Source organism: Ixodes scapularis, unplaced genomic scaffold (genome assembly GCF_016920785.2).
Source record: "Ixodes scapularis isolate PalLabHiFi unplaced genomic scaffold, ASM1692078v2 ptg000972l_1__unscaffolded, whole genome shotgun sequence".
NCBI lineage: Eukaryota > Metazoa > Arthropoda > Arachnida > Ixodida > Ixodidae > Ixodes > Ixodes scapularis.
Window position 1 is genome coordinate 470,347 of NW_024610076.1, and position 12,166 is coordinate 482,512.

At 50.1% G+C, this 12,166-nt stretch overlaps 1 pseudogene; it reads left to right on the plus strand.

The window, feature by feature from the left end:
* Positions 1-3,091: 3,091 nt before the first annotated feature.
* Positions 3,092-4,157, plus strand: LOC115321054 (annotated as a pseudogene).
* Positions 4,158-12,166: the final 8,009 nt, after the last annotated feature.

Here is a 12,166-nt window from a genome sequence, read left to right on the forward strand (position 1 = left end):
CGACCTCACCAAATTGACTGCGGTCTATTCGAGCACCAAACCCACAAAACAACATTACACCGCCATCCTCAAGCTGCAGAAAGGGTTCGATCTCACGTCCGTACGCCCATCGACCTTCACAGAAGCCGTCATGCAAGCAGCCAACTTCACCCCTATGGAAATCCGAGAGACCATACTGAAGCTTCGGCCTACGCAAAACTTCGCGGTCATCGACCCATTTCGTTCTCGGCCCAAAAGAAACTGGTCCAACTTCAAACCCTTTGACTTCAGCAAGATAATTAACCCGTGTTATGCTCGTGCAAGGGCTTCGTTCACGGTGTGCCTGCCCTCCCCCTGCACCCCCTGCCCCCCCCCCCCCCCCCCCCCCACACACACACACACAAGAACTCGTAGCGCACCTCCACTCCCCGGACCCCCGCAGCATCACCGCCCTTATCATGGGCAAGTCGAAATCAGTGCTTATCGCATTTGAGGGGCACGTACATCCCTGCCATATCCTCTACCACCGTGCCGAATACCGCTGCCGCCCCCCCCCCCCCCCATCCACGGGCACCTCTGTGTTACGCATGTCTGTGTAACATAGCCCTCTGTGAAAACTGTTGCGCGGACATCACCGCACTCGGAGACGACGAACACCACTGTTCACCTTTCTGCCACAACTGCTCCGGTGACCACCCCCTACATTCAACGACTGCCCTGCGCGCAAGGGGGCAAATGCCAAGGTCCTACGGGGAGCATACCACCGCCGTATAAGGCAACGCCAGGAGCCGACCAACCAGCCGGAAACCCCAAGGCCTCTCCCAAAGGTCCTCGTAACCACCCCATCGCAAACCTTGGCTAGACGACCTGCTAGAAACACGCCGTCCATAGACAAACGACCCCACACCGTCAACTCCTCCACAAGGAAACAAACTCCACTAAACAAACCCCACGTCCTAACGAAGGACACAAGACGTTCCCGAAACCTTAGCCCCATGAGAGGGGTGAGTGAGCCTACCTCTCGAAACTGTCCGCCCCCCTCCCCCACCCCTCTACCCATCTACGACAGGGCAGCTACAAACAGGCCCTCGGCCGCACGTGCCCCCACCCTGCCTCTGCACAACACCCCTCTATCAATTCGTCCAACCTTACCACACCAACACTCCCCTCCACCATCCAATCCGATTCTGACATGCTCAAAAGCCTCCACACGGCCCTCCGACAGCTGTGGTCTAAGCTGGACCTAATTGAGCAATGAAACATTGCCCTATGCAGTGAGATCTCGGATCTAATATATAACCAACTCTCCCTCCAGGCGCTACTCAGAGCCCAATAAAAGCGAAAAACCCAGAACTAATCCAGGGATAACTCAAAGTGCTACCGTGAATCACTTTCATCTACCCTTTCAGAGTTCAATGATGACTAACTCGGCACAACAAATCTTACAGTGTATAATGTCGTAAGCTCCGCCGAAAAAAAAGGCATAAACAGTACCTCCTCTCCCTGCCCCAAAAACCCGGCATCCTTCTAATCCAGGATCACCTGCTGAATTTAACCTTATGGGGTATATTGCCTTCACTCAGCCCTCCATCTCTGCCAAACACAATACTCCGCTGGTTGCAAGTTACATCGATAAATCCCTGCCTAACATACAAATAGACAGGTCCTTCCTAAACAATACTGACCAAGAACACGTTGTAACTACCACGCAACCTCCGGACACCTTCACACCCTCCCTCCTTACAATTAACGCATACTGGAGACCTGGAAAGAACTTAGCAGATCTAACAACCTGGCTCACCAGAATCCTCACCTCTTACAAAACTGCGACGTTCTCCTTGCGGGTGATTTTAACGCCGCCAACGTGCTCTGGGGCTATCACATCTCCATCTCCAGGGGCAGGTAACTTGGAAATGCGGCGAACGCCACCCGCCTTACCCTACTGAACGTAACCAGAACCTATACTAGAACAGGGAACTCAGTGGAATGAGATACTAACCCCGATTTAACTTTCCACAAAGACACACTTACACAAACCTGGACTGCTACTGATGAACAACTAGGTAAGCGATCAGAAGATTCTCATCACCAGCCTACAATCCCCGCATCCGAAAAAAGTTCGCCGTAAACCCATTCTAATCACAGATTGAGACAAATCCGAGCCTCCCGTCTCCTGCCAGCTTCCTCAACTCCTATCCATTGGCTCCGCGATATCCTCAACCTACAAAACGAACGCACCAAACGCCTTTACACATCCACTGAAACCCCATACATCGACCGACAACTCGTCAACATTCGGGATTCCCCGCCACCATGCAGTCTCTCATATCAGCGCCGAAAGAGTGACAAGCACCTCAAACGTCGCCTCACACAAATCATCGAAGAAATACAAACCAACACCAATAAATCGATAGTCGAAAATTGACTTCAGCTATTTGACTCCCTAAACTTGCAGCTTAGCACCAAACCTGCTTGGCACATGCTTAAATCTTTTTTAGACTCTCCCACCTACAGAACCCCCTCACTTGCATCGTACTAGCAAACAAAATCTCCCCCAACAACTAGAACAAGACCTGCGCCAAACCTTTTCCCCCCTCCCAAACTCCCCGTCCATTGTCCCTCCACCACGGGCACCTCATCTGCTTCCAAACGACCTCGACACCCCTTTCATTTCAACGGAACTACAATCCCCTCTCAAGTCCATCGCCCAAAATACCACAAAGGGAGAGGATGTCATCACCTATCTTTTATTAAGGAACCTCAATAACGACCAACATGCACAACTCCTGGCATTCTACAACCATGTATGGGAAACGAGTGAAGTCCCTCCAGAGTGGAAACACTCGGTCATCACCTTCCCTAAACCCAACAAACCTCTCACCATCAACAACCTCCGAACGATCCCCCTCGCGTCCTGCGCGGGTAAACTTCTCGAAAAAATGATACTAAATCTCCTCAACTGGCATCTCGAAAACCGTCATCCACTTTCCCCAGTCTCATCGGCTTCCGCCAAAACATTAGCACCCATGACAGTCTCGCACGCACCTATAAAGACGTCTACTCGTTACCGGGCAGGCCCCAACTCCGTGTGATCCTTGCCCTAGACATTAGCAAAGCTTTCGACAGCGTATCGCAGAGTTTTATCTTGGAACACCTTGCCTCAACCGACTGTGGTACCCGAATGTACAGCTTTATTCACAACCTCCTCTCCGGACGTACGGCCCCTTTCCAAATACGAAACCACCAATCTACCCCCTTCCCCCAGCATCGCGGAGTCCCCCAGGACTCAATTCTTGCACCCACACTCTTTAACATAGCCATGATACACCTCCCAATACACTTTATGCCGAGGACATCACTTTATAGAGAACCACTGGCTCACCAACCGAGCAAGAAGCCGCCCTCACTTAGGCGTGCCACCGCATACAACACTGCACAACCCAATGCGGCCTCTCTTTCTCGCCAGAAAAATGTGAGTGCATAATCGTCTCCAACAACAACAAGGACCCCAACCCGCAACTAATCTCGCCTTATCGTAACCAACACCCTATACCGCGACGCACCCACATCAAGATCCTAAGCATCCTAACAAAACGGAGCCGCCAAACTCATTATAAAAAAAACTCATCCGGCACACCAATCAAGTCAGCGAAATGCTCAAACGTGTAGCCAAACGACACGGAGGCTTCAAAGAACGTGAAATTGTCAGGGCCACGGAGACCATGATTTATTCCTTTTTACTATACCACCTGCCTCACCTGAACCCCACCCGGACACAAATTCGTAACCTGGAGCGCGCTCTCCGTAAATTCTTAAGGTCAGCCCTCGAAGTCCCCTACTACCACTACACCACACCTCTTAAAACAAGCACACATCTACAACACCCTTCAAGAAAAAATCGCGAATCACCACCTAGCACTGCAACAACGCTTGAACTTACCAGTCCCTTCAGGTCTTCCCCCATCCGCCCTCCCCCACCACCCTGGCCCTACCTCCCACAGATCATCCTTGATCCCCTCCCGAAACACATGGACTCCAAATACCACACTAAGCGATGTGAGCACAAAACACAGAGCCTGAAAACATATCTTCAAGCCCTCTCACAAGATGACCATGTCATTATCTACACTGACTCCCACTTCAGCCACCGCGACCTCATCGCACACACCGCCTTCTAGTCCCCCCAAATACCTATCTCCCAAACACAAAACTAAACTGACGTCCCCTCCGCCTCCCATGCTGAAACCCAAGCAATTGCTGATGCTATCAAGCTTCTCTCCAAACTCTCCCCCTCCCCTCTTCAACACATCATCGTAACCGACTCGCAGCAAAGCATCTGAAACCTACACACCCTCGTGATCCCCCCATTTTCCCTACCCCCCATAACCACGCCCTCGACCTGATGCCTCAAATGCCCCTCTGCATCATCTGGACCATGCCGCTCTCGCAGGTAACGCTCGAGCAAACGCGCTGATGATGATTGGGGTTTAATGGCGCAAGAGCGACTGTGGCCATATTGCGCCAAGAAAGTTAATTTAAAAAGCCTAGCATGCAGTTATGTCTAAACTTACTTGTCTACTTATATCAGATGCAAAAAGCCAATTGCATGTAGGAAACTTAAAACGCGAGCAAATGGCACCAAAGGTCTATCTCCAAGCAAAAAATAAGGATGAAATGGAAGGTGGTTTCTGAAAAGTTCAGGAAAATATCTTCGACGTTGATGATCGAGAAATCTACAATTCCAAAGGATGTGGAGGACGGTTAACACTTTCCCACACTTTTCGCAGAGCTTTACATCTTCACCGCAGAGCAAGTGCAGGTGCGTCAATCGAGAATGACCGATTCTCAAGCGGCACAAGAGGACTTCCGAACGGCGGTCCTTATGGGAGGAGCTCTCCCATACTTCTAAGTTGGGCTTAATAATGTGGAGTTTGTTATCGATCTGTGTGTCCCAGTCCAGCTGCCATAATTTAATAATTGACTTGTTTAAGGCTGGCTTGAGGTCTTGGTGTGGCAGGCCAAAAGACGTTTCCGTGTAGTTTTTTGCACTAAGTGCAAGGTGGTCTGCATTCTCGTTACCAGGAATGCCCACATGACTGGGCACCCAGCAAAATTTTATAAGTTGTCCTAGATGGAAAGCTTTGTTTATCTGAAAACGAACCTGTTGCACAAGGGCGTTCTTGCTGTCTGCTAAAGATGAAATAGCTAAGAGAACACTTTGGGAATCAACAAACAGAACCGCTTTGCTAATGTTATTTTTTAGAATATATTCAACAGCTATCAGGATACCATACAATTCAGCAGTAAAAATAGTTGCTAGAGGGTTGAGTTGCCTGACTTCACTGAAAGCGAGAGAACAAACTGCACAGCCTACGCAAGTCAATGGTTTCGCGCCATCAGTGTAAAAGTGGAGATAGTCACTATATTTCTGCTCTAGCTCTGCGAACTCCCGCAAAAGAACGAAAGGAGGAACAACCTTTTTGCTGTACCTTGAAAGGGACCAATCACAAGAGATTGGCACCAAGTCCCAAGGAGCAACCCTATAGGCCTGTCTCAACAAAGGGGGCTCATCAAAAGAAAGGTGCAGCGACTTTGCCATGCTCTCAGCCCGAAAGCTCAAGGGCCGAACAATACTGGGCTTATTCTCAAAAAGGCGCAGTGATGCAGAGGTCTGCAGAGCGGAGAACGAAGGGTGGTGCGGATCACTATAAACTTTGTAGACATAACCGAGACTAAGATATTGTCTGCGTCGCTCAAGCGACATCTGATGCGTTTCAACATACAGACTCAGCACGGGCGACGTGCGAAAAGCACCTGTGGCTAGACGCAGCCCCAAGTGATGGATTGGGTCTAACATCTTCAAAGCAGATGGTCGTGCCGACGCATATACCGGTGCACCGTAATCCAACCGGGACCGCACTAGAGAGTTATAAATTCGCAGCAGACATCGTCTGTCAGACCCCCAAGTTGTGTGTGACAGCACTTTAAGAATATTGGAAGATCGTAGGCATTTTTGTTTTAGTTCTTTCAAGTGGGGTATGAATGTGAGCTTTTTGTCAAATACCACACCTAGGAACTTATGCGCCTCCTTTACAGTAATGGCATGATTATTCAGATGCAAGGTAGGATCTGGTGATAACCCTCGACGCAGTGAAAAAAGAACACATACGGTTTTGTCAGGGGAAGAACGAAACCCATTTTCGGCTGCCCACTTGCTCATCCTGTTGATTGTCACTTGCAGTTGACGTTCGCAACTACGCAGATTGCAAGAAACTGAAATTTGCACATCATCCACATAGAGAGAATAAGATACTGTCGGTGGTATCACCTTAGCCAGGCTATTGATTTTAACAGCAAAAAGTGTGACACTCAGCACCCCTCCCAGAGGGACACCACATTCTTGAGAAAACACGTCCGATAAGGTGGAGCCCAGACGCACTTGGAAGGTACGTCCCATTAAGAAGTTTTGTATATATCGCAACATGCGACCCTGAACACCGTAAGCATAGAGATCCCGTAGGATCCCATAGCGCCAGGTCGTGTCGTACGCCTTTTGCAGATCAAAGAACACAGAGAGACAGAACTGGCGGTGTACAAATGCCTCCCGAATAGAGGTTTCAAGGCGGACTAAGTGGTCAAGGGTGGAACGTCCAGCCCGAAAACCACATTGATTATTGTCAAGCACATTCTCGGTCTCCAGGAAATGAACGAGACGTCGATTAATCATTCTTTCGTAGGTTTTTCCCAAGCAGCTTGTGAGTGCAATGGGGCGGTAGCTAGTTGGTTGAGAAGAATCCTTACCAGGCTTCAGAAGAGCGATTACATGTGCTCTTTTCCAAATCTCGGGGAATGCAGAGCAGTTCCATAATGAGTTATAAAAGGTCATCAAACTGCCTAGAGAATCAGGTGATAGGTGCCTTAGCATCTCATAATGAATATTGTCTGGTCCAGGAGCAGACTGCTTCTTTACACTGAGAGCCACTTCGAGCTCGGAGAGTGTAAAAGGCCTGTTGTACGGAGCGTCACGAGCACCAGACAGAATGATCGGCTGTTTCTCTGCTGTCGAACTAAACTTTTTAAATGCTTCACTGCAGTTGCGTAAACTAGAAACGTCTTGGAAATGTTCCCCAAGAACATTCGCTTGATCTTTCAGGGACGTTGAAGATGACGCAGGGAAAAAGGGAATTCTGAAGGGTAAGTAGTCACCCCTAACCTTTCTAAGCCGATTTCACGCTTCTTTTGCAGGTACAAAACTACTCAAGGACGTCAAATACTTCCTCCAGGAGCTTCCCTTCGCCTGGCGTCTTGTCCAGCGAGCTTTAGCTCTTCTTTTCTTAAACTCAAGTAGGTTCCTAGAAGTTGGATATCTACGAAAGATGCACCAAGCTTTGTTCTGGGACTTTCGTGTTGTTTTACAGTCATCATTCCACCAAGGCTTGCATCTTTTAGGAAGACGACCAGACGTTTGAGGAATACTCCGTGTGGCAGCGCTTATTATAACCTCTGTGACATACAGTGTTGCTTCCTCTGGGTTCATGTTCGAGATTATAGAAGAATCGATTAGTGCCTCCAATCGAAAGATGGACCAATCTGCCTTGTCTACCTTCCAACGGGGCATTCGCGTTAAAAGAGTCGGAAGAGAGACAGTACTGTCTAAAACGATAGGGAAGTGGTCGCTCCCAAAAAGATTATTAAAAACCTTCCATGAAAAGCATGGAAGTAATGAAGGTGAAGTAATAGAAAGGTCAATAGATGTAGATGAATTGTGAGCAGAACTGAAAAAGTAGGTTCTCTCCTGTTAAAAATACACAAGTTAGATGATAGTAAAAACCGCTCGATTACTCGGCCTCGAGAATCGACGCGAGTACTGCCCCACATAGGGTGATGGGCATTAAAATCTCCTAAAATTAAGAAGGGTTGAGGGAGTTGCCGTACAAGCCCTTGGAGTTCGTGAAGTTGCAATGGAACGTTTGGTGGCAAATAAATGGAAACAATTGTTATGAGGCGGTCTAAAAGAAGGCGTACCGCTACAGCTTCGAGCGGTGTGCAAAGAGGAACCTCCGAGCAGGCAACCCCACTCTGCACGACCACTGCTACACCGCCAGAACTGGAGTTCAAACGGTCTTTACGGAACACTTGATGATGTCGCAAAATTTGTGTGTGATGTGTTTGAAGATGAGTTTCTTGTAAAGAGAGGGCAATAGGCCGAAGCTCATCCATAAAATAAGTAACATCATCGATGTTGGGTAAGAGACCTCGAACATTCCATTGCATAAAATGCAAGCTTCTCATTTAGGTAAAAAAGTATACGAATAAATTAATAAAAATGGAGAGAGAAAAAGAAAATTAATACTCGCGATTAAAGGGGTAAATTGGTATAATCTATTTGGGAGCAGTCACAGGTTTCTTCCCTTTCGATTTACGGTTTGAGGTTTGCCACTCCATGTCTTCATGGTCGGACGCAGGAGTAGCCAGATCAGTAGCCTCGTCCATCGCCTCTACCTCCTCGGACGAGACTTTTCCTAGAGTTTTGGGTAGGTCCGCAGCACGGCGTGGAAAACCCCGTCCACGACCACCTCCCACTGAAGAGGCAGGGGAGATACTGGGCGTGATATTGCCTGAGTCTCTCTGTTCCTGTCCCCGAGATCCTGAAGGGGCAGCCCGATGCTGCCCTTTGGATGAGGAGGACCTCTCCAGCGAGTTTTGGCGAGAGTGCCGCTCCTCACCAGAGGAAGTCCTCAAACCACGGACAGGCATTGCCTGCCCATTCTGACTCCGGGAGTCAGCTGGTGTGCTTCCCCCCGAAGCTGGAGTTTTCTTGGGTGAGGAAGTCCTCTTCTGAGAGGAGGAGCGAGGGGCTCGCTCGCTCTCTTTCGAAGACGACCTGCGAGGTGTGGGCAATGGAGTCATCTCCATTGCCTCAATGGCACCCGAGTCTTTGGAATGACCGGGTGCCTCAGCTGCCTTGGCAGCCGAGAGGGAATGCCCAGGAAGAGAAAGCTTCAACCTGGGCGTGGAGGACTGGAGTGGTTTCCCAGGGTTCCCAAGGGACGCCTGGGTTGCCACCGATATCTTAGACGGTGCAGGTCCTCTGCTGGACACCGCCTCGGCAAAAGAGCCCCTGTGGAAAGCGGAAAGGCGACGCTTTGCATCCTGGTAGGTTATGTTCTCTTTAACCTTAAGTGCAAGGATTTCGTTTTCTTTTTTGAAGTGCTCACATGATCTGGAGTAGGCAGGATGGTTGCCACTGCAATTGGCACATTTGTTTTCAGCTTTGCAGCCATCAGCGGTATGGTCCCTGCCGCCACACCTGGCGCATGTCTCACGACCGCGGCAAGTGCGCGATCCGTGACCGTACCGCTGGCACCGAAAGCAACGGAGTGGATTCGGGACGTAAGGTCGCACCTTGCAATTTATGTAGCCTGCCTTAATAGACGGAGGCAAAGTGTGCCTCTCGAAGGTCAAAACGACATGTTTAGTGGGTCGTTCCTCACCATCTCGACGGATTGTGATGCGCTTTGCAGCAACAACTCCTTGGGATTGCAGGCCTTCTACAATTTCTTCCTCGGTACTGTCTATCAAATCGTCTTCCGAGATCACACCGCGGATGGTGTTCAGTGTTCGATGGGCTGACACTGTCACTTTGAGATCGTGGATTGCTTGGAGATTCATTAAAGCCGTAGCTTGGTATTTCTCGTCAACCTCCACAAGAAGGTCACCTGAGAAGAGCTTTTTGGCGTTATACTTCGCTCCTAGCGTGCCTTGAAGCACTTTGGCGACAAGGAACGGAGATATTTTTGAAAGTGGTTTAGATGCATCGTCAGAGTGGAGAACAGAAAATCTTATAAAATGGTCATTTACATTGTCAGTGGAGAAAAATGTTGGCAGTGCTTCGGTGCGGGTCCTTTTCAGGGCCCGATCAGGTAGTTTAGTTTTGGTACCCATAAAGATGGGAAAGAAAGTTCAGTGCCCGGGTGCACCACCCACCACGGAGCCCAACAAGGGGGTAGGTAATGTGCCATAACAAGAAGGGCTTGGCTGACACAATTACTCTACCAGTGCTGCCCGGGCACTATAACCGAGTGTGGATGCAGGGACAGAACCTGTTTCCACTCAAGGTTAGCCCTTGCCGCCTAAGAAGGTGAAAAAGGAAGGAAGAGAGTGCAGAAGAAAAGAGAAAGAGGTGGGAGGAAAAGTGAAAGAAGGAAGAAGAGGGTAGAAGAGGCGACTGTCTGAATCATCCTGGTCGGGCCAAGCCAGGACACCCGTCTACGAGAAGCAGGGGTCGAAGCAGTGTATTGCCTCGCCCGGGGGCCCCGAAGGGTCCAAACATACCCCGGGCTCAGCTCAACCACCAGGGTCCCGTTTTCCCCGGACACGGGTACGCCACGCACAGCCAGACGTGGGTGGGCGAACCCACATGGCTCGGGGTTCGTAGTGACGCCACTCACCAAGCACCTACAAAAGTAGGTGCCCCCTGCGTGCGGGTATGGTGGCCCACGTGGCTGGGGTCCGTGGTGACGCTACTCACCAAACACCTAGCACCTAAGGTGCAGGTGCCCCCTGCGGGGCTCGGGGTCCTTGTAGACGCCACTCTCCAAACACCTGCTTTCACAGGTGCCCCCTGCGGGGAAACGCGCTCGCCCGAGTTAATTTCACTACGGTGCCTGCGATCTCCTGGCCAACCAAGTACTTGCCTGAGGACCAAAGACGTGCCCTCCGTTGCTCCCGAAAGCAAAACATGCATCGCCTCCTCGTCTCTAAGTCACCCCTCCCTGCCCCGTCCCGCTCCCTCTCTCGATCGCAGTCTGCCAACCTACGACAGGCCCAAAACGACTCTCTCCCAAACCCCACACATCAAGCACCGTATACTGAACCTACCAGGACACCCCTCCTGCTCAGCCAGCGGAAGTTATCCGAACAATGAAGATGTCTTCTGGAACTGTCCACGCTCGCAATGCCTCCTCTCCCTACACCCCACACACTCTCCCCTTCCCACACCACCTGGAAGGATAGGCTCACTCACCCCTCACACTGCGAGCTCACTCAACGTCCCCTCCAGGAGCATATCTCCAGTGTGTCTAAAGATGTCGCCCCATACAGCCCTACCTAGCCCTCTCCCCTTAAAGCCGGAATCGGCATAATAAAGGCGTTTCTTTTTCTTTCTCTCTCTCTCTCTTTCTGTGGGAGTTTGCCAACTGAGTTGATCGAGTCACGTTTGATTCGCCCACGTAGTTTTTGGTAAGTTGGAATCAAGTGAGTCGATTTGCAAATGTTTGAATGTCGATTGATATCCTCTCAGATTTGCAGTTCAACAGTTTTTCAAAGTGGTTGGGGGCCATTTGAGAACGGGGAACGGACCATCTCAAGGGGCACTTCAAGGCAACCGCGCATAGCGCCCCTTCGCACAAAAACACGAGAGGTTAAGGAAAGGTCGCTGCTAACGAAAATAGTACGTGTTGTGTGGGGGGCGTAATGGCGACGTAGGTCGGGGAGGATCACTGTGGCAGAAGGGATGAAATATTCCCTCGGTACGGGAAGTGTCTTTCCTCATAGGCATACTCGAAAGGCAATCCTCGAAGTACCTGAACTGCTCTGATAATGTGAGTATTGCCTTTTCGGAGGTATCTTTAAGGGCGACAGGGATTTGATGATACGCGCATACAAGATCAATTTTAGAAAATATTGCCGCGCGCGCAGCTGCCCAACTAGGCTGCAACCGCGTGGCCTAACCGGTATTGTTCCTGCCTCCCACGCGAAAAGCCAGGGTTTGACTCCTGGGAGTGACGCGTCTTTTATTTAGAATTGGAATTTAGTTTTCTGGTAAATTCGAGAATCCTCTTGCTTGTTCGCGGCCCGAGAGTTCTACGCGGCGAGCGCTCCAGGCCGAATGTTACGGAAACCCACGCGGCTACGAATCCAAGTCAGTCTCGCACCAGCGTTCGACTCTGCTCTTACGCCGACTTCGACGCCCGCGATGCTCTGCTGTTTTCTTCTGTTTCCTTTTTGTTTCGGGCACAAGTTTGCCCCATTAAACGTTTCAGTTTCCCCAGTTATTCTTTGTTTCACCTCGTTATACGTGACAATATGATCGCGCCATCCAGAATTGACAGAGCATCGGGGATATGGGGCACCAGGTGTCGATCAGGGATGATTGCTTGATTGAGGGAGCGGTAATTCCTTCAGG